The sequence below is a fragment of the Bidens hawaiensis genome, unplaced genomic scaffold (genome assembly GCF_021521415.1).
Source record: "Bidens hawaiensis isolate Kalapana, Puna unplaced genomic scaffold, B.hawaiensis_p1.1 tig00003781_1, whole genome shotgun sequence".
In the NCBI taxonomy this organism is placed as follows: Eukaryota; Viridiplantae; Streptophyta; class Magnoliopsida; order Asterales; family Asteraceae; genus Bidens; species Bidens hawaiensis.
The window spans coordinates 2,397,913-2,419,713 of record NW_027491218.1 but is presented as its reverse complement, the minus strand read 5'-3'; the positions used below and the strand labels follow the sequence as shown (position 1 = coordinate 2,419,713).

Genomic DNA, 21,801 nt, shown 5'->3' with positions numbered 1-21,801 from the left:
AAACTGAACATTGACCTATTGGCAACCGCGCGTCGAAAGGTTAACTTATTCAAAACACTTAGAAAATTTCAAAAGAAAAGATGAGGAAAACTTCCACGCAGGTCAGATATAGGTAAAGTTTAGCCATCCTACTAAGTGCAAGTGAAGTCTTATCCGCACAATCACGAAAGAGGAAGCAAAACTTTAACTTATTATCTGCCACGTTGAAAAGTTAACTTGTCTAAGTACTAAAGAAATTGCTAAGTTAAATCAAAATATGCGTGAAATAAACAAGGCAAGGCATTAGCAAATAATCTTTATTCCATCGAAATTCAAATATTACAAAGATTCCTGGGTACATACCCGCTTACAAAAGAAGCTATACAAAAATAAAAATCTACTCTAATGGTGGAAATGGATCTAAAGGATCAAGCTTCAGGACCACTTCCACTTGGACCCGCACCATCAGTAGAGTGTGGCGGTTCAAGGAAAGCTTTAAGGATAGCTAGCCCATCATCAGCAGCAGCAATCTCGTTCACCTTCTCCACCACCGGATGCGGGAAGGCAGCATACTGATTCACTGCTTGGTCATACGCAGCTTCAGTATCCACATTGTAAAGAGGGAAGTTGGAAGGCGGGATGCCTTGTTCAACAAACCCTAGACCAAGCAGGAAGCCAGCCTTTTCCCCATCCTCATGAGAAGCGTTGAGGGCTGCGCTCATCGCATCGTCATATGATGTGTTCGTGAACACCCGATGCACAACCTACAAAACAGAAGTTTGTCAAAAACTCAAGAGTAAGGAAAAGCGTAAAGAAGTTAGAAGTTAGGAAGTTGCGCATACCTGCGACAACGCTTCTCGAAGAAGCCATTCCTTGGCAACCAGAGCCTCCTGGAGAGCAGCTTGAGCTTCATTACGGGCGCGTTCGGCTTCGTTCTTTGTGAGGTTGGCAAGCAACACATCTTTGGCTGCAGCCTCTTCGACGCCCTTTAGCTTACGCTCAGTGTGGTCAAGCACCCCCCTCTGGTCCAAGATCTCTTGGAGCTTCTTGGCATCTTCCATGGCCAAGGCATCATGAGCCTGCTGGAGCCTCTCTAATTTGGCTTTAAGTTCCTCATTTTCGATGCGTAGAGGCTCAGCAGCAGCTTCAGCCTTGGTGGCCCTCTCGGTTGCGTTCCATGCAGTTTCCTTGGCCAGCCGAAGCTGTTCGTTAACAGCTTTGGCAGCTTTGGAACGGGCCTCCAGACGAGCCTGAACGTCAACCTCAAAGGCCTTGAAGGCCTTCTCCTTTTCCGCAGCAACGGCGGCAAGCTTCGCGTTCTCCTCCCGGATAGCCCGCGCCTGAGCCACTTCAAGGCTACGCGCCGTCTTCAACTTGTCGTTTTCACGACAAAGTAGCTCGACGCGTGGCTGCATCCGGGCGAGAAGGATTCGGAGCTCGTTGGAGAGCCTACCTTCCTGGTAGCTGGCCATGGCCTCCCCCAGCGCACCGCTTGGGGCGGCGTGACGCGCCCATTCGACGCAGTCCTCACCAGTCCGGAGGGTCGTTCCCCGGCGGATCTTCCACCGAGGAGCGTACACCTCGTTGGAATCACGAACTGCAATAAAACAAAAAATAGTTAAGAAAAAGAAATGATGAAAGGGATATAGGCCAAAATAACCCTACGCACCTGTAGGGTCGACAACAGGCCGATAGCCACCAAACCCATCACCTGAACCTAAGGGATATCCATCCAAAAAGTCAAGGAGACGGGAAGGAGGCAAGGATTGGCTAGACGCCCCAACCCCAAACGTACTTGAAGGACTGGCCGTAGTCGCAGGCGCCGGAGGAGACACGGTGGAGGCTGCCGCGGTGGAAACCAACGGAGGTGAACTCACCGGAGGTGAACTCACAACCGTGGCCGCGGCTGAGGAAGAACCCGCAAGAGAAATCACCGCCGGCTCAGTGACGGATTCGGCGAAAATGGCACTGACAGCCGGCGGGGATAAGGTTGCAGCTGGAACAGTTGGCTCAACGGGATGAGCAACTGAACCAGTACTGCAAGCAGGCGTAGCCGCCTGGGTCATCGCCTCGGGTAGGTTGACCAAACCTACCTTCATGGGTCCAGAACCGCTCCTCCCCGCATCGCTTTGGAATGCAGTTGCATCCACGCCTGCATGAAGACAAGACATTAAAAACATTGCCAGAAAGATATGAAGTTAAAGCTATTAAGTTTACACTTACGAGTCCTCTTGAGCTTGAAGGTGCGAACAGGCGGGGACGAACCCGATGGAGCTGGCCTCTTCACGCCGGTCACCGTCGTTGTCCGGGGCTGCTCGGAGGTGACAGCCGTCTGAACCTCCGGAACAGTGGTCTCACCACCAGGGTTCCCCGCCACCTCCTCACTTTCGGTCTCTGAGTCAGACCGATTCACCGGATCGGCAGTGGAGGCAACCTTCGCCTTGCCCTTCCCGCCGGCAGCCTTCTTCTTCCTTGCCAAGAAAGGACCATCTGCGGATTCCTCATCAGAAGATGACAAAATAGAGGAATTCCCGCAGAGGTTTCAGCATTGACAAGGCGAGGGTTAAAAAGTTCTTTACCTGGCCGCCTGGCGCTCAGGATCTCGTGGCCTGGCGGATAGACCTCCACGAACCGATCCGCCGTTTGCTCAAGGATGGGCAACTCGTTCTCGTCAAGAGCGCGAGTACCCATCCGAGCGGGACCACCAGCCTCCCGCGGCTTCAGGAGAGACTGCAAGTCGTTTCCTTCTGAAAATAAAGAGATGGTTAGAACAAAAACCATAACCTAGCAAATAAAATAAAGCATACCGTAAGGGACAGAGTTCAAACCGTATTCGAGGACGATCGGCACTTGCGGAGTCTCAGAGCCGGCATCCTTCCATACCCGGCTCATCCCGAGCATCACCATCCCGGACTCCGCAAACCGGTAAACCGGAGTCTGGATCCGGGAAATCTTGGAGAACCATTCCGCCTCCTGGTAGTTGGAGGCGTGAAGGTTGGGGAGTGCTCTCCCGTTCTTGAATGTCATCGCAATAGGGACGACACGGGCAGAGATGTAGAAGAACTCCCGCTTCCAAGACCGAAGACTGCGCTCGGTGGCGCAAATCTTAAGACCCTTGATCCGGTTGACCAGGGTGTACCACCTTGGATGCACCTCCAGGAGTAGAAGGTCATCAGGCAGTCGACATAGGGCTCTACACCCATAATGAGGCACACCCACTCGAAATGGCGGATCTTCGCGATCGCCATTGGGTGTACTTCCGTCAAGTGTACACCGTGTCTCTGCAAAACACGGTACACAAACTTCGTCAATGGGAACTTCAGATTCCCATAGACGAAGAATGCAGCGTACACCCCTATCTTGCCCTTGGGGGCATCGTATACCGTCTGATGAGGCTCCGGAAACTCAGGCTCGAAAGGCTCGAGCATGAACTTCCGGACGATGTACTGGTAGAGGTCAATAGGAAGAGTGCACTGGCACTCGCCAGCAGTGCTCTTGTCGTCCTTTTCGGACGTCGACGTCGGGTTCTCGACGAACAACTCAGACTCCTCGGCAGTGGCCTCAAAATCACGGGTAGAAGACATGTTTTGGATGTACAGAACAACGATTTCAAAAGAATGCTCGACGGAATAGTGAGTATTCGCCGGAAATCGTTTAGAAGATGAAGAGAGAAGTGAAAGTGTGGACTAAGGTGCACCCTCTCGCCCTTTATGTACTCATCGCAATTAATGCAATGAATTTAATGCGGAAGAGAGAGAAATCGCAGGTGCAATGAAACTATGACACGTGGCAAAGAGCAAGCTGGCAACAGCTGTTGAAAGGACGCGTGCCATTAATTTCGCGGCCACGCGCCCGAAAAATCGCGCCCACGCGCCTGAAAAAGCGCCTGGAATGACCATATACTGTCACGTCGCCATAACTTCTTGCACGTCCTGACACTGTCAGAAGAAACCGTCGGACGACGTTTCAACAGTTTGGACTGTTCTTATCCTTTCACCAACTCTTCGAATTTCAAAAAGATTCAAAAGTAAGCGGGAAAATACCCCTTACCTTGGCAACCAAGTAACTATAAGACAGGTGCGGGTACAGTGTCAAGGCGAAACCCTTCACATACCAAGCACTCCGCAGGGAATTGAAACCAAGAAGGATCTTCTGGGCCATGCTTGCGGAAACGGGAATAACATCCCCGCATAGTGAAATTCGAGAGGCTTCCGCCTACGATCTGCGTAACTCTTCTGTCGGCTTCTGGCAGTCAGCAGATGATCACGGATCTTGGCGATTTTATCGGTTGTCTCTTGAACAAGTTCGGGTCCTGTGATTTGAGTTTCACCCACTTCGCTCCAACAAATAGGGGAGCGGCACTTACGACCGTAAAGTGCTTCAAATGGGGCCATACCGATACTGGAATGATAGCTGTTATTATAAGAGAACTCGATCAAAGGCAGGTGCGAATCCCAATTACCTCCAAAATCAAGAACACTAGATCGGAGCATATCCTCAAGAGTTTGAATAGTTCGCTCAGACTGACCGTCAGTCTGGGGATGATATGCCGTACTCATGTCCAAGCGAGTTCCTAGCGCAGATTGGAGAGATTTCCAAAAGTGAGATATAAAACGGCCATCGCGATGGGATATGATGCTCAAAGGAGTACCATGGCGGCAGACAATTTCCTTGACATAAAGCTGCGCGAGTTGCTCAACACGGTAGTTTTCACGAATGGGCAGAAAGTGAGCAGACTTAGTCAAACGATCCACTATTACCCAAATGCTATCATGTTTGCTTGCTGTCAAAGGTAACTTGGTAATAAAGTCCATCGCTACACATTCCCATTTCCACGTAGGAATTTCTGGTTGTTCGAGCAAACCAGATGGGCGTTGGTGTTCAGCTTTCACTTTAGAACAAGTCAGACATCTAGCTACGAACACAGCAATATCCTTTTTCATACCGGGCCACCAATAAGTAATGCGCAAATCCTTGTACATCTTATCAGCGCCAGGATGAACGGAATACCGAGATTTGTGCGCTTCACTCAGGATATCAGCGCGAAGATTCTCATCACAGGGAATCCAGATGCGATTAAGATAGCAGAGAATTCCACTCAGATTAGGGACAAAGTGCGCTTCCGCGCCACACGCTAACTCGGCGCGAAGGTTACCATTACTGATGGATGCGCGCTGCGCGTTACGAATACGCGATTCAAGGTTGCTTTGAATCGGCGCAAAGTGAAGATGCGTGCGCGGCAAGATACAGTTAAGCTGGCAGGGTTTTCGGCTGAGCGCATCGGCTACCACATTAGCCTTACCAGGATGATACCGGATCTCACAATCGTAATCGCTGATGAGTTCGTTCCATCGGCGTTGCCTCATGTTAAGTTCCTTTTGATCAAAGATATGCTGAAGGCTTCTATGGTCAGTGTAGAGGATACACTTAGTACCATAAAGGTAGTGTCTCCAGATCTTCAAGGCAAAAACAACTGCGCCTAGTTCGAGGTCGTGAGTTGTATAATTCTTTTCATGAACCTTAAGTTGCCTTGATGCGTAAGCGATAACCTTGCCTCGTTGCATAAGAACACAACCGAGACCTTGGTTGGATGCATCGCAATACACGACAAAATCTTCATTACCCTCAGGTAGCGCAAGAACAGGAGCTTCACACAACAAACGCTTGAGCGATAGAAAGGCTTCTTCTTGCTTCGAGCCCCAAATGTACGGTTTACCTTTGTGCGTTAGAGCTGTTAAAGGCAAAGCGATCTTTGAGAAGTTCGAAATAAATCGCCGGTAGTAACCAGCTAAGCCCAGAAAGGAACGGATCTCAGAAGGAGAGGATGGCGTAATCCAGTTCTTGATTGCTTCAATTTTGGATGGGTCGACATGAATACCCATCTTGTTCAGAACATGGCCAAGAAACTGTACTTCATCAGACCAAAATTCACACTTGGAAAGCTTAGCATAGAGCTGCTCGGTTCGAAGCTTTTGCAACACCAACCGGAGATGTTGCTCATGCTCGGCCTTGGTCTTAGAATACACCAGAACATCATCGATAAACACAATCACGAAACGGTCCAAGAAATGCCTACACACCCGATTCATTAGATCCATGAAAACGGCGGGTGCGTTGGTTAGACCGAAGGACATGACCAAGAATTCAAAATGGCCATAACGAGTTCGAAAAGCAGTCTTCGGAACATCTTCATCGCGGATGCGCAACTGGTGATAGCCAGAGCGGAGATCAATCTTCGAGAAACAAGAGGCACCTTGGAGTTGATCAAAGAGGTCGTCAATACGCGGTAAGGGATACCGGTTTTTAATGGTGAGTTTGTTCAACTCGCGGTAATCAATACACATGCGAAACGATCCATCTTTCTTTTTAACGAACAACACCGGAGCACCCCAGGGCGAAGAGCTAGGGCGGATGAATCCTTTAGCAGTCAACTCTTGAAGTTGGCTTGCCAATTCTTGCATCTCAGCGGGCGCAAGACGGTAAGGAGATTTAGAAAAGGTGTTTTGCATTCATAGCCCATGTGGTTAAACCTGCTGAAGAAAAGAAGCTTCGCGATATCCCTGTTGTGCGTGATTTCCCTGAAGTTTTTCCTGATGATCTTCCTGGTATCCCTCCCGCTCGTGAAGTCGAGTTCCGTATTGATCTTGTCCCTGGTGCTTCCCCCGTAGCTACTGCGCGTTACGAATACGCGATTCAAGGTTGCTTTGAATCGGCGCAAAGTGAAGATGCGTGCGCGGCAAGATACAGTTAAGCTGGCAGGGTTTTCGGCTGAGCGCATCGGCTACCACATTAGCCTTACCAGGATGATACCGGATCTCACAATCGTAATCGCTGATGAGTTCGTTCCATCGGCGTTGCCTCATGTTAAGTTCCTTTTGATCAAAGATATGCTGAAGGCTTCTATGGTCAGTGTAGAGGATACACTTAGTACCATAAAGGTAGTGTCTCCAGATCTTCAAGGCAAAAACAACTGCGCCTAGTTCGAGGTCGTGAGTTGTATAATTCTTTTCATGAACCTTAAGTTGCCTTGATGCGTAAGCGATAACCTTGCCTCGTTGCATAAGAACACAACCGAGACCTTGGTTGGATGCATCGCAATACACGACAAAATCTTCATTACCCTCAGGTAGCGCAAGAACAGGAGCTTCACACAACAAACGCTTGAGCGATAGAAAGGCTTCTTCTTGCTTCGAGCCCCAAATGTACGGTTTACCTTTGTGCGTTAGAGCTGTTAAAGGCAAAGCGATCTTTGAGAAGTTCGAAATAAATCGCCGGTAGTAACCAGCTAAGCCCAGAAAGGAACGGATCTCAGAAGGAGAGGATGGCGTAATCCAGTTCTTGATTGCTTCAATTTTGGATGGGTCGACATGAATACCCATCTTGTTCAGAACATGGCCAAGAAACTGTACTTCATCAGACCAAAATTCACACTTGGAAAGCTTAGCATAGAGCTGCTCGGTTCGAAGCTTTTGCAACACCAACCGGAGATGTTGCTCATGCTCGGCCTTGGTCTTAGAATACACCAGAACATCATCGATAAACACAATCACGAAACGGTCCAAGAAAGGCCTACACACCCGATTCATTAGATCCATGAAAACGGCGGGTGCGTTGGTTAGACCGAAGGACATGACCAAGAATTCAAAATGGCCATAACGAGTTCGAAAAGCAGTCTTCGGAACATCTTCATCGCGGATGCGCAACTGGTGATAGCCAGAGCGGAGATCAATCTTCGAGAAACAAGAGGCACCTTGGAGTTGATCAAAGAGGTCGTCAATACGCGGTAAGGGATACCGGTTTTTAATGGTGAGTTTGTTCAACTCGCGGTAATCAATACACATGCGAAACGATCCATCTTTCTTTTTAACGAACAACACCGGAGCACCCAGGGCGAAGAGCTAGGGCGGATGAATCCTTTAGCAGTCAACTCTTGAAGTTGGCTTGCCAATTCTTGCATCTCAGCGGGCGCAAGACGGTAAGGAGATTTAGAAAAGGTGTATTGCATTCATAGCCCATGTGGTTAAACCTGCTGAAGAAAAGAAGCTTCGCGATATCCCTGTTGTGCGTGATTTCCCTGAAGTTTTTCCTGATGATCTTCCTGGTATCCCTCCCGCTCGTGAAGTCGAGTTCCGTATTGATCTTGTCCCTGGTGCTTCCCCCGTAGCTACTGCGCGTTACGAATACGCGATTCAAGGTTGCTTTGAATCGGCGCAAAGTGAAGATGCGTGCGCGGCAAGATACAGTTAAGCTGGCAGGGTTTTCGGCTGAGCGCATCGGCTACCACATTAGCCTTACCAGGATGATACCGGATCTCACAATCGTAATCGCTGATGAGTTCGTTCCATCGGCGTTGCCTCATGTTAAGTTCCTTTTGATCAAAGATATGCTGAAGGCTTCTATGGTCAGTGTAGAGGATACACTTAGTACCATAAAGGTAGTGTCTCCAGATCTTCAAGGCAAAAACAACTGCGCCTAGTTCGAGGTCGTGAGTTGTATAATTCTTTTCATGAACCTTAAGTTGCCTTGATGCGTAAGCGATAACCTTGCCTCGTTGCATAAGAACACAACCGAGACCTTGGTTGGATGCATCGCAATACACGACAAAATCTTCATTACCCTCAGGTAGCGCAAGAACAGGAGCTTCACACAACAAACGCTTGAGCGATAGAAAGGCTTCTTCTTGCTTCGAGCCCCAAATGTACGGTTTACCTTTGTGCGTTAGAGCTGTTAAAGGCAAAGCGATCTTTGAGAAGTTCGAAATAAATCGCCGGTAGTAACCAGCTAAGCCCAGAAAGGAACGGATCTCAGAAGGAGAGGATGGCGTAATCCAGTTCTTGATTGCTTCAATTTTGGATGGGTCGACATGAATACCCATCTTGTTCAGAACATGGCCAAGAAACTGTACTTCATCAGACCAAAATTCACACTTGGAAAGCTTAGCATAGAGCTGCTCGGTTCGAAGCTTTTGCAACACCAACCGGAGATGTTGCTCATGCTCGGCCTTGGTCTTAGAATACACCAGAACATCATCGATAAACACAATCACGAAACGGTCCAAGAAAGGCCTACACACCCGATTCATTAGATCCATGAAAACGGCGGGTGCGTTGGTTAGACCGAAGGACATGACCAAGAATTCAAAATGGCCATAACGAGTTCGAAAAGCAGTCTTCGGAACATCTTCATCGCGGATGCGCAACTGGTGATAGCCAGAGCGGAGATCAATCTTCGAGAAACAAGAGGCACCTTGGAGTTGATCAAAGAGGTCGTCAATACGCGGTAAGGGATACCGGTTTTTAATGGTGAGTTTGTTCAACTCGCGGTAATCAATACACATGCGAAACGATCCATCTTTCTTTTTAACGAACAACACCGGAGCACCCCAGGGCGAAGAGCTAGGGCGGATGAATCCTTTAGCAGTCAACTCTTGAAGTTGGCTTGCCAATTCTTGCATCTCAGCGGGCGCAAGACGGTAAGGAGATTTAGCTACGGGGGAAGCACCAGGGACAAGATCAATACGGAACTCGACTTCACGAGCGGGAGGGATACCAGGAAGATCATCAGGAAAAACTTCAGGGAAATCACGCACAACAGGGATATCGCGAAGCTTCTTTTCTTCAGCAGGTTTAACCACATGGGCTATGAATGCAATACACCTTTTCCTCATGAGTCTTCGGGCTTCGGCGCAAGACATAAGCTTAAGACCGCGGGAGGGTTTTTCGCCGTAGATGTGAAGATCACCATTTTCTCGAGGTATGCGAATCATCTTCTTGGCACAAATAACTTCGGCGCGATTCTTCGAGAGCCAGTCCATACCAATGATAACATCAAAGCTCCCAAGAGGCATGGGGATGAGGTCGATCAGAAAATCGTTTTCGTTAAGGTTAAGCGTGCAATCTTTAATCACAGAGTTAATTAAAACAGTTTCACCGTTAGCCAATTCAACTGAAAAATCTTCTTTTAAGTTATCGCGCGGTCGCGCAAGCTTCTGCTCGAAGGCGCGAGAAATAAAACTTCGATCGGCGCCAGTATCAAAAAATATAGAAGCATAAAATCCGTTAAGTAAAAATGTACCATTAACTACGTCATTATTCGCTTGCGCTTGGTGCGCGGTTATGTTAAAAGCTCGTCCACGCGTTACTTGGTTTGAAATCTGGTTCACCGGATTCGCTTGTGTGATTTGCACTTGTAGCCTTGGGCACGCGTTCCGGAAATGACTGGGATCACCGCAGTTAAAGCACGATCTGGGTCGTGGGTTTTGGTAGGTTAGTTGTGGGTTCTGCGGGTAGACTGGTGGTGTTGGCGCAATTGGGTTGGCGAGAGGGACTCTACAGTTTTCTGCAAGGTGACCAGCGCGGCCACATCGGGTACAAAGTCGACATGGGACTTGAGGTGGGTGGTGAAGTCTACAGGTTGGGCAGAAGGGGTGGTTTCCTGTGTAAGGTTTCTTAGGTGGCGGGGCAGGGAGTGCGGGATTGGTTAAGGCATAGTTATGGACTACAGGAGGTGTTGGGTAGGCTGTCAGTGGGTTAGGCGCATAAACTGGAGGTTGGTATGCGGGTTGCTGGACTATGGGTGGGCTGGTAAGCGCATAGGCTTTGCGCCTGCGCTTGAGGTTGTTACGGTTTGAGGGTTCTGGTTTGGTTTCCGTTGGTTCAGGGGCAGTCTTGGTGGGTTTGGTCTTCTCAGCTCCCCGCAGGAACAGGGTTCCTGCTCTGACATGGTTGTCGCTAAGCACAGCGGCCAACTCGATGGCGTCAGAGAGGGTTACTGGGTTTCTGGCCCATACAGAATCTTGAATTTCCATGGGGAGACCCCCAAGGAATTTCTCTATGGCTCGGCGGGAAGGGGTAACAAGGTGAGGGACAAGCAGGCTTAGTTCATGGAAGCGCGTCGCGTACTCGCGCGCTTCACCGCTGTATTGCTTCAAGTTCCAAAATTCTTCCTCCAGGCGCTTAACTTCGTTGGGAGGGCAGAATTCTCGCGTCAGAATTTCTTTGAATTCCTCCCAGGGCATGCTAGAAGCAGTTTCTGCGCCACGCGCATGAGCTACTCCATTCCACCATGTAAGCGCTCTAGATTCCAGGACACTGGAAGCATATAGGGTTCGTCTGTCAGGAGGGCATTGGGTATGGAGGAAAGTGTTTTCTATTTTCTCAAGCCACTGGAGCATCACGGTGGCTCCTTCAAGACCTGTGAACTTTGGAGGGTTACCCGCGTTAAAGGACTTAATGTTGTAACTGGAGGTATTGTTTTGGCTCAAGGCTTGGGCTATCGCGGCGGCCATTTCCTGGGAACGTTGCTGTCTACGCATGCGCGAGGCTTCTCTTCTCTGAAATCGGCGAGATAGCGGAGGCATTCTATAAAAATTTTAATTTTAGTTAATATCTTGATTTTAGCGCAAAGTTTTAATCTTATAAAGCTTGGTTTCACGGAGTCAGTTACTGTCAAAAGTTAAAGTAAAATAAATGACCCTAAATGCAGACTTAATAAAGGTAACAAATTCGAATCAAGAATCGACAATTCATGTATCACCATGACTTTCCGAATTCCCAATTTAAAATATACGAGCAAACGAGTATTGGAGATTGACGATTCATGTATCACCATGACTTTTCAATCTTCAATATAAAACATACAAGAAAATGAGTATTGGAGGTTGACAATTCATGTATCACCATGACTTTTCAAGTCTCCAACCTCAGAACATAATCGTAAATGGAAATTGAAAATCAACTATTCATGTATCACCATGACTTTTCGGATTTTCAAATCCAACAAACGAACATGTAAGTAAAATCAATAAAAATCGAAATTCAACAAAAATCGAAATATCGCGAAATAAAACATAAAATCATATACTGCGCAAGCGTGAGCATATTCATAAATAACGAGTAATTAACAATAAGCGCGCAAACATGAGATTTCTCTCATGCGCGAGAAGGGACTCTTAGGTATTCTAGGCCGTCACGTCTAACCACCTATCCTAAAGTCAACCTGGCTCTGATACCAATCTGTAACACCCCGACCAAAGGCGGATTATACATCGGGGCGCCACATATTGTTTCATTACTCGTGACACTATTGGGTGTCAATATTTAATAAATACATTCATTCGCGCACGCGCAAAGTAAACAAGATAACATAAAACATCATAAATCAATATATTATAAATCATAATATTCGAACAGCAAAAAAACTTGTCTTGATACATTTTAATCTAGGTCCAAAATAAAGAAACTTCCTATGTGTCCACAAGCTCCAAAACAGCTACTGCAAACCTGAACATGTGTTAAAATAAACGTCAAACACTTGCGTGTTGGTGAGAAATCAAGTTTAATACAATACATAGATAACAATAAATCTGCGCGCAACATGTGTATGTCTGGTTTTCAACAAGGGTGTAATCTGATCGGGATCAACTCTAAGATTCATAGACTGCCAGTGCTCACAATTGAGCTCACAAACAAGACAAACTGTGCATGTGCAAACAAAAGAGAAAATCATAAACGATAGTTCTCCCGTGTTCATCTAATGGTACCATGAGAACTGCGGAATAGACCGACAAGACGGTTAATGATCCACACATACAAATAAACAGCCAAGTCTACGTCCTCAACACATGGGATACTGCGCGACTAAAGTTCATAAACAAGTTTAAGACTCTAAGTTTGTATGAACACATGAACATCCCAAAACATTAAAAGCAAAAAGGGATTAGGTACGAGATTACTCACTTGATAAACGATGCGGTGTAAGATAAAGCAAGAACCAACTTTAAACAAGCACAAGTTAACCTATAAATAAGATTAGTGTTTTAATGATTTGTTTTAAGTCTTGATTATAAGTTAGCATAATTAATAAGTAAATTATTATATATAATATATATTACCGGAAAACAGGGCAGAACAGGGAGGAAGACGGAGGCAGAGAGGGAGGCGGCAGAGAGAGCAAGGAGAACAGGAGAGATTAAGTGTTTTGTGTGTGTAGTGTTAGGAAAAATAATACTATTATTTATAGAGAAACCCTAGGGAACACAATCCCTAGAAAAAGGGGAAAGGATCTCAAAAAGCAAAAGATTCCAAACGCAAAAGATATCAAAAGATATGGCAGCTGCAGGGGGCAAGATAAAGCTGACAGGGAACAGTAAAAAGGCATGGGCAGATCAGATAAAGGTACTGGTCAAGCATGGCAAAAGCAGATCTCAAAAGATTATGTCAGTCACTTTATCTGCCAACCAATGGGGTTGGTGCGCATGCTGCGCCGAAAGTAACTTTTCAGACATAAAGCAGATTAGGTCAACAGCACAAAAGATAAGATAACACAAAAGCAACGGCTAGATTAAACGGAAGAAAACTCAAAGGGTTTAGCGCGAGAAAGCTCGAGCGCGAAGGCAGACACAGAAGGTCAAGAGAGCGCGAGCGCGAAGGCAGACAGAAACCAACCTTAACGCGTCGCGGAAAGAACTACATTTCTAAGCGCGCCGCGGGAAGAATCACATTTCTTAGCGCGCCGCGGGAGGAACTAAAATTCCTAGCGCGCCGCGGGAAGAACTATAATTCTTCGCGCGTCGAGGGATGAACTACGATTCTTAGCGCGCTGCGAGAAGAACTACAAATCCTTAGCGCGTCGCGGGAAGAACTACCGTTCTTAGCGCGCTGCGAGAAGAATTACAATTCTTAGCGCGCTGCGAGAAGAGTTCGTCTCGCGTATCGCTGTACAGGTGGTCTTCACGCAGGATTCCTTGTAAGGGAGTCTGGCGCGTGGAGCTGCGCAGACAACCTTAGGCGGGAAGAAACAAAGGACAAGCAAAGAGTTAGAAGAAAAAGAGGGAAACAAGGCGTAAGAGCGGGACGGCGACAAGAGGGAAAAGAAGGCGGAAAGAGAGGAGGAGAGGGACGGGACGGCGGAAAGAAAGAGAGAGAAAGAGGCGGGAAGGAAAATATATTATTATTATTAAAAGTAAAATATAAGTATAAATATTAAATCATAAAAGAAAGAGATCGGGTCAGAGAAACGGGTACCTGGGTCGGGTCGGATCGGGTCAGATGTCACAGTAAGGAGTTATTCAACCCTCGACCTCTCAATGCTAAAACCTCTGCTGGAATTCCTCTAATCTTGTCTTCTGATGAGGAATCCGCAGATGGTCCTCCGTTGGTGCGGAAAAAGAAGGCTGCCGGCGGGAAGGGGAAGGCGAAGGTTGCCTCCACTGCCGATCCGGGGAACCGGTCGAATTCGGAGACCGAGAGCGAGGAGGTGGCGGGGAACCCTGGTGGTGATAAGACCACTGCTCCGGAGGCTGAGACTGTCACCTCCGAGCAGCCCCGGACGACGGTGAGCGGCGTGAAGAGGCCGGCTCCATCGGGTTCGTCCCCGCCTATTCGCACCTTTAGGCTCAAGAAAACCCGTAAGTACAAACTTCCTTTACTTTTAACTTCATATCTTTTCGCCACTATACTTATTATATATATTCTCTTCGTGCAGGCGTGGATGCTACCGCATTCCAGGGTGGAGCAGGGAGGAGCACCTCCGGACCCATGACGGTAGGCTTGGTCAACCTACCTGAGGCGATGACCCAGGCGACTGCGCCTGCTTCAGTTGGTTCAGTTGCTCAACCAGTTGAGCCAACTGTTCCAACTGTGATGACCTCTCCGCCGGCTGTCAGTGCCATATTTACTGAATCTTTCACTGAGCCGGCGGTGACTATTTCTGCGGGTACTTCCGCAGCGGCGACCACGGTTGTGAGTTCACCTCTGTTGGTTTCTACCGCGGCGGCCTCCATGCCTCCTCCGACGTCGGCAGCTGCGGCCGATCCTTCAGGTATGCTTGGGGCTTCTCGCCAACCTCTGCCTCCTTCCCATCTACCTGACCTCTTGGATGGATTTCCCTTGGGTTCAGGTGATGGGTTTGGCGGCTATCGGCCTGTTGTCGACCCTACAGGTGCGTAGGGTTCTTTTGGCCTTTTTTTTTTTATATATATATCATCTTTTCCTAACTGCTTTTTGTTTTTTGCAGTGTCGGATTCCAATGAAGTGTATGTTCCACGATGGAACATCCGCCGAGGAACAACCCTTCGCACGCATGTGGAGTGCGTGGAGTGGGCTCGTCACGCAGCTCCCAGTGGTGCGTTGGGGGAAGCAATGGCTAGCTACCAGGAGGGTAGGCTAACCAACGAGCTTCGGATTCTCCTGGCCCGGATGCAGCCGCGCGTCGAGCTGCTTTGTCGTGAAAACGACAAGTTAAAAGCAGCTCGTATCCAAGATGTAGCTCAGGCGCGGGCTGTCCGGGAGGAGAACAGGAGGCTCTCCGCCCTTGCTGCGGAGAAGGCCTTCAAGGCCCTTGAGGTTGAAGTTCAGGCCCGTCTCGAGGCCCGTTCCAAGGCTGCCCAAGCTGTTAACGAACAGCTTCGGCTGGCTAAGGAAACTGCACGGAACGCAACCGAGAGGGCCACCAAGGCTGAAGCTGTTGCTGAGCCTCTACGCCTCGAGAATGAGGAACTTAAAGCCAAACTAGAGGCGCTCCAACAGGCTCATGATGCCTTGGCGATGGAAGACGCCAAGAAGCTCCAAGAGATCTTGGACCAGAGGGGCGTGCTTGACCACACTGAGCGGAAGCTAAAGGGCGTTGAAGAGGCTGCTGCAAAGGAAGTATTGCTTGCCAACCTTAATAAAAGTGAAGCCGAACGCGCCCGTAACCAAGCTCAAGCCTCCCTCCAGGAGGCTCTGGTTGCCAAGGAATGGCTTCTTCGAGAAGCATTGTCTCAGGTAAGCTTAACTTCATAATGTCTTTACGCTTTTCTTTGTAAATAGAAAAGGTTTTGATACTTGTATTTTTTCTTGTAGGTTGTGCATCGAGTCCTCACGGACACATCATACGACGATGCCATGAGCGCAGCCCTCAACGCTTCTCACGAGGACGGGGAAAAGGCCAGCTTCCTGCTTGGTCTAGGGTTCGTTGAGAAAGGCATCCCGCCTTCCAACTTCCCTTTATATGATGTTGATACTGAAGCTGTATATGACCAAGCAGTGAATCAGTATGCCGCCTTCCCGCATCCGGTGGTGGAGAAGGTGAACGAAGTTGCTGCTGCTGATGATGGGCTAGCCATTCTAAAGACCTTCCTTGAACCGCCACAGCCAACTGATAGTGCGGGTACAAGTGGGTTTGGAGGGAGTGGTCCTGAAGCTTGAACCTTAAGATCCCTTCCCACTGTTAGGATAGGTTTAGCTTGTATAGATTTATATTCTTGTAGGCGGGTAGTTACCCGGCCATTCTTGTAATGAATTATTATGAAATATAAATCTTTGTGCGGGTAAGACCGCTACTTTCACTGGATGACTTGCTTTATAAACGTTATATGACTTGCTCATGCATACTTTAGTTTAAATTAGCAATTTTCCAAGTGTTTAGAATAAGTTGACCTTTGAACGTGGTAGATAATAGGTTGAAGTTTTGCTTCCTCCTTCGTGATTGTGCGGGTAGGACCGTCACTTGCACTTAGTAGGATGGCTAAACTTTACCTATATCTGACCTGCGTGGAGGTTTTCCTCATCTTTTTGTTAGAAATTTTCTAAGTGTTTAGAATAAGTTAACCTTTGAACGTGGTAGATAATAGGTTGAAGTTTTGCTTCCCCCTTCGTGATTGTGCGGGTAAAACCGTCACTTGCACTTGGTAGGATGGCTAAACTTCACCTATATCTGACCTGCGTGGAGGTTTTCCTCATCCTTCTGTTAGAAATTTTCTAAGTATTTTGAATAGGGTAACCGTTCGACGCGTGGTTGTCAATAGGTTAGTTCGGTTTCTTCTATCATGATTTGTGTGGTTAAGACCAGCACTTTCATTTAGTGGGATCACCAAACTTTACCTATGACTGACCTGCGTGAAGGTTTGCCGTTTTTTGTGTTTATGCGGGTTTTGCCGCCTTCCACAAGCAACGATTTCTTTACACTTATTTATGCGGTGAAAACCGGCATCAGTGTTTTGAATAAATTAACCGTTAGACGCGCGGTTGTCAATAGGTTAGTTCGGTTTCCTCCATCATGATTTGTGCGGTTAGGACCGGCACTTTCATTTAGTGGGATGACCCAACTTTACCTATGACTGACCTGCGTGAAGGTTTGCCGTTTTTTGTGTTTATGCGGGTTTTGCCGCCTTCCACAAGCAACGACTTCCCCACTTATGTATGCGGTGAAGACCGGCATATCAGTGTGGAAAGTTCATAAGTATAAATGTAAGATCATCAGCATCAATGTTCTAAGGAGAATCATTTCCATTAGAAGTGGCTCTGGGCCTTTTCTTTACAAATTTGGAATTGATCTACATGCAAACTGTGTAATTGAGCTCCGTTCCATGTTGTTGGGATGGGAGTTCCATCGAGCCGATATGCACCTGGTTCGGGATCTCGTTATTTACGCAGTATGTTGTCTCCAACATTGAAGCTGCAATTTTCATCGTGTTTTCCCCAACTGGGGTTCTACACGCATCAGCCTGCTCAGCGTTCGTTACGCCACGAGGTGCACGAGCGTCCCATCTCTGACAAATGCTTCAACGATGTCCTTTACGTCTGTGCATTCTTCAGTGTTGTGGCCTTTTGTCCTGTGAAAGTCACAGTATTTGCTCCGATCAGCATTGTGACGATGTCGGATTATTGGAGCCTTTGGCCATGGGAGCTCCTCAGTGGCGAATATCTCGGTGACGCTTTTGGTGAGTGGCGTCCATCTGGAGTTCTGGTTCGACTGTACGTTATCCCTTCCGCCCAACCGATGTTGCAAGCCGGATGAGGTGTCAAAGTTTACCCTTGACTGCCAAATACCTAGCTTCCGCTTTTTGTTTAGTCGGGCGGTAAGGACGTTGTCTTCTCTTGTTTTCTGAGTGTAGAGGTTTGTGCTCTGGGTGAGATCTCTACCCAGTTGCTTCTCCGTTTCCGCAAATCGTTTAGCTACTGTCATGATGGCATCCCATGTGGATGGCATGCCATCTCTACCCGTTAAGGTGCGGATGAGCTCTGGGTCGTTCGCGCCCTGGATGAAAGCAGCGCGAACAAGATCTTCGCTAATATTACCCAGACTTAGCTTCTTTGAGTTGAAGCGAGTGATGAAGTCTGGCAAAGATTCATCTTCCTCTCGAATGCAATTGAGGATTGTCCATTGCTCTTCGGTATACTTTCTTTGTTGGCTGAAGTGTTGGCTAAACTTCTGCTGGAAGTCTTCCCAATCGTAGATGTGGTGGACTGGTAGACGATTGAACCACGCTCTAGCTGCCCCCACAAGCGTCATTTGGAACATGTAACACCACGTAGGTTCCGTCCAACTACTGAGGGTTGCCCCCGCTATGAACCTGTTCAAATGATCGTCTGGATCAGATATACCATCGTAAGTGCCGATGTTGGACATCTGTTTGGCACTTTTCGGGACGATTGCTTCCGCAATGTCCCTTGCAAATTTGGACGTTCTCGCCTTTGCAGCAGTTGGTGTAAATGTTTTGGAGAAGTCACGTGGGTTTCCACCCGCGTTTTTTGGTTTGAAGGTTTCTCCAAAATGCCTTTTCGGTTGGGAGTCCGTTTCCTTACGCTTCCCTTTCGCCTTATGACGAGGGTTTGCGTCACTATCGGATTCCTCCGAATCATCATCCAAGTACTCTATGAATTCCTCAGGCTGTTGGAGTGAACGTAAGCGTTCATCCAACTCAGCTTGGAATTCTTTTTGACTTGCTTCCGCCCACGCTTTAACTTCATCGAGTTTTTGGCGGGGGAGCCTCGTTCCTTTTCTCTCTAACTGGGTATCGGTGAATCCCAGTGAGAGATTATTTACTGCACTTGCCCCAGCTTGGGTAACTGGGGTAGTGTTCGTAAAATTTACTGCACTTACCCCGGCTTGGGTAACCGGGGTAGTGTTCGTAAAAACTGTGTAGTCGTCGGTATTCCCCCCAGTAGCTGGGGTTGTGGTTACCGGAGTTTCTTTAACCATCTTTCCAGAAGTTTTGAGAAAACTGAAAAAGAATTAACTTCTAGCTTTTATGCACGGATGGCGCCAATGAAGAAACACTAATCGACCCCGGGCAGATTACGGATAATCTGGGGGTTAAATAGATGTTTCCCACGAGGGGTTAGATCCGGCAAAGATGGTTCTTCTGATAACCTGCAAAACAGACAACGTGAGCTCGTCACTGAGAAGGGGGGGTACCTCCTTGTGACCACCCTCCGGTTTGAGAATCAGACTAGATTGCTCTTGAATATAAGTGTATATTAAGAGATTGCTAGAGCAGATATCAGGTATAAGATATAAGATACAAGATAAGATGAGATGATCATACCATTTAGGGTATTTATAGCCGAAGGTAGGTTTCCAAGAAGGTATAGCCGGCTGAATAGTATTCCTGTTCTACCAACTGTGGCCTACGCACGTGCCATGCTGGTAGTTGGTGGGTAGGCAGCGGCTGACAGTGACCAGGCCTGCTGTGTACTATTCCTTTTCCACCAACTGCAGGCTATGCACGTGGTATGACAGGAGTTGGTGAGTAGGCAGCGGCTAATAGTGACATACAGTACAAGAGCATGCTGCTCGCCATACTGTTGTCAATGAGCTGTCGTATCTCTGGTCAGATCTTTTGCCCATACCTCGTCAGGTACAGTACAAAAGATCCTCCAGTATCGTACGGACTGGCTCATTTGGGCGGGAGTATTCCCCCTCCCGCCTTTGTGCGGGATTGTTCCCGGCTTTGCTCATTCCTTCTTCAGGTGACATTACTGAATTATTTTGAGAGCTAAGTGCCTTGTGCGTGTAGCCTTGCTGCGCGGGTGGCCTTCCCTGATGGTTTGTATCCGCAGCTGCGGGAACAGGCGGAGTACTTCACCATTGGGAGGCATTTCCTGCGGGAACAGCTTGCGTACTGCGCGTAAGGACGTCACGTCTCTGAGCATGGTGGGTCCTGCGGATCCAGTTGGTTTCCGCGCAGACGTCTCTCTTCAAGGTGAGTCCTGCGGGTCCAACTGGGCTCTGCTGGGACCTACCTCTTCAAGTGTCAAATAGAATGCCATTGAGAAAATCAATGTATCTTAGTGTAGCCAGTTACAAACATGCCATTTGATTGCATGATAGAATATTGATACAAGCCCAAACAAGGTCTAGTAATGTTCTTAGGGTTGTGTTAGCAACACGTGAATTATAAAACAGTAAAATAAAACATTTTAATATCATCAACTCTAATATTATGAAAAGCTCATTCAAATCCAAGTTATATGTACACGATAACAGATAAACATACTGTATGATATATCGAATACTGCCATAATCAAATGTAACGCATGCCTTGTAAGATAAAGACCTCAATGGGATTGTCCTATAACAATACCCACAAATGAACAAGGTATTGAGATGATCATGTGCTATATATTTAGCTCTTATTCCTGGATAAATCTTATACTCATTTTAGGGCTTCGGAGAGGTTAGGGACTCAACATGAACATGAAGAGAGTCGTAAGCGAAGACATGATTCAGGTCCATCTACTGATCTACCCATAACTTGTAAATTAATATTGAGGGGGGTGTTGACGCCAACAACTATGAACACGACACATTCAAAAACACTGCTAAATGAGAGTTGCATTGTCTCCTCATAATATATTACGTTTCGTAAATCTTTTATCATAAAACAAATACAATACATTAATTTGTATTTTAAATTCACATATCAAAACGATAGCAAATCCTTAACTTTTTACCAGAACTACCTTAGAATATGTGTAGTGAATCAGACCCACGCGTTACATGTTACATTTAAAAATGAGTATAAAATACCATGTCACTAAAAAATTATTTTAAGTTGAACTCCGTACTTGGCATACAACTTACCAAACATACCATAATCTATTTCGTTTGGGTCAATTATTGTGATTGACTGAGAACAATAAGATAAGATAATAATTTAAACTAGCTATCGTACAATGTTTGAAACTGCTTTAAGTTTTATAAACTAATATTATTTGTGTGTGTGCTGAGGATTGAGTACAAGATGCGATCTAGTATTGGTGCCTTGTAGACTACAACATTGTTTGGATACAAAGAATCTAAAGTTTAATCCAAGAAGATAACTTATCATCACCCACCAAGTGGCCATGCTATCAGCTTTTGTTACATAATAATATTTATTACAAGATTAAAAAAAATAAGCATGTTGATTAATTTAAGGTTTATTGGAATTTAATAATCCAAACTTTGAAATATTAACCGATATTAATCCTAACTTAAGAAATTTCTTTAGATTAATCTCAACTTTTAGTTTATTTGTCTCCACTAAGCCTTTTTTTTAACAGAAACTAACCTATTTAGTTTTAGAGCAAAATATGTCATTTCTACAAATTAAGGGGGGCAAACAAAAAATTTAATTAACTTAAAAACTCACTACCACAGACGCCACCACCACCACCGGCGCCGACACTGCGATTGCCGACAACACTGTCACCACCACCACCACTTTGGCCTCTGCCATCGATGGTGGGGGTGGAGGCGATGGCGGAGGTCGCGGTAGTGGTGGTGGTGGTGACGACGCCCTTGGTGGTGAGTTTTTAAGTTAGATTAAAATTTTCATTTGTCCCCTCAACTTGGAAAAATGACATGTTTTGCCCAAAAAAATAACCGGGTTAGTTTTTGTTAAGTAAAAGCTCAGTGGACGTCAATAGAGTGAAAGTTGGGACTAATCTAGAGAACATTTTAAGTTGAGATTAATATCAGCCAATAAGCCAAAGTTTGAATTATTAAATCCAATAAACCTTAATTTAATAATCTTCAAATGGTGGTTGTAAAACATTTTAATTTTATTGTATATGA

General features: G+C 46.7%; 1 pseudogene across 1 annotated transcript in view; it reads right to left on the bottom strand.

The window, feature by feature from the left end:
• The window catches only part of LOC143624458 (endoglucanase 8-like), a 50,204-nt pseudogene extending 28,741 nt beyond the window's left edge, over positions 1 to 21,463 (bottom strand). The window contains exon 1 of the transcript XR_013152116.1: positions 21,380 to 21,463. The product of XR_013152116.1 is annotated as an endoglucanase 8-like (transcript). The remainder of the gene's footprint in view (positions 1 to 21,379) is intronic.
• Positions 21,464 to 21,801: the final 338 nt, after the last annotated feature.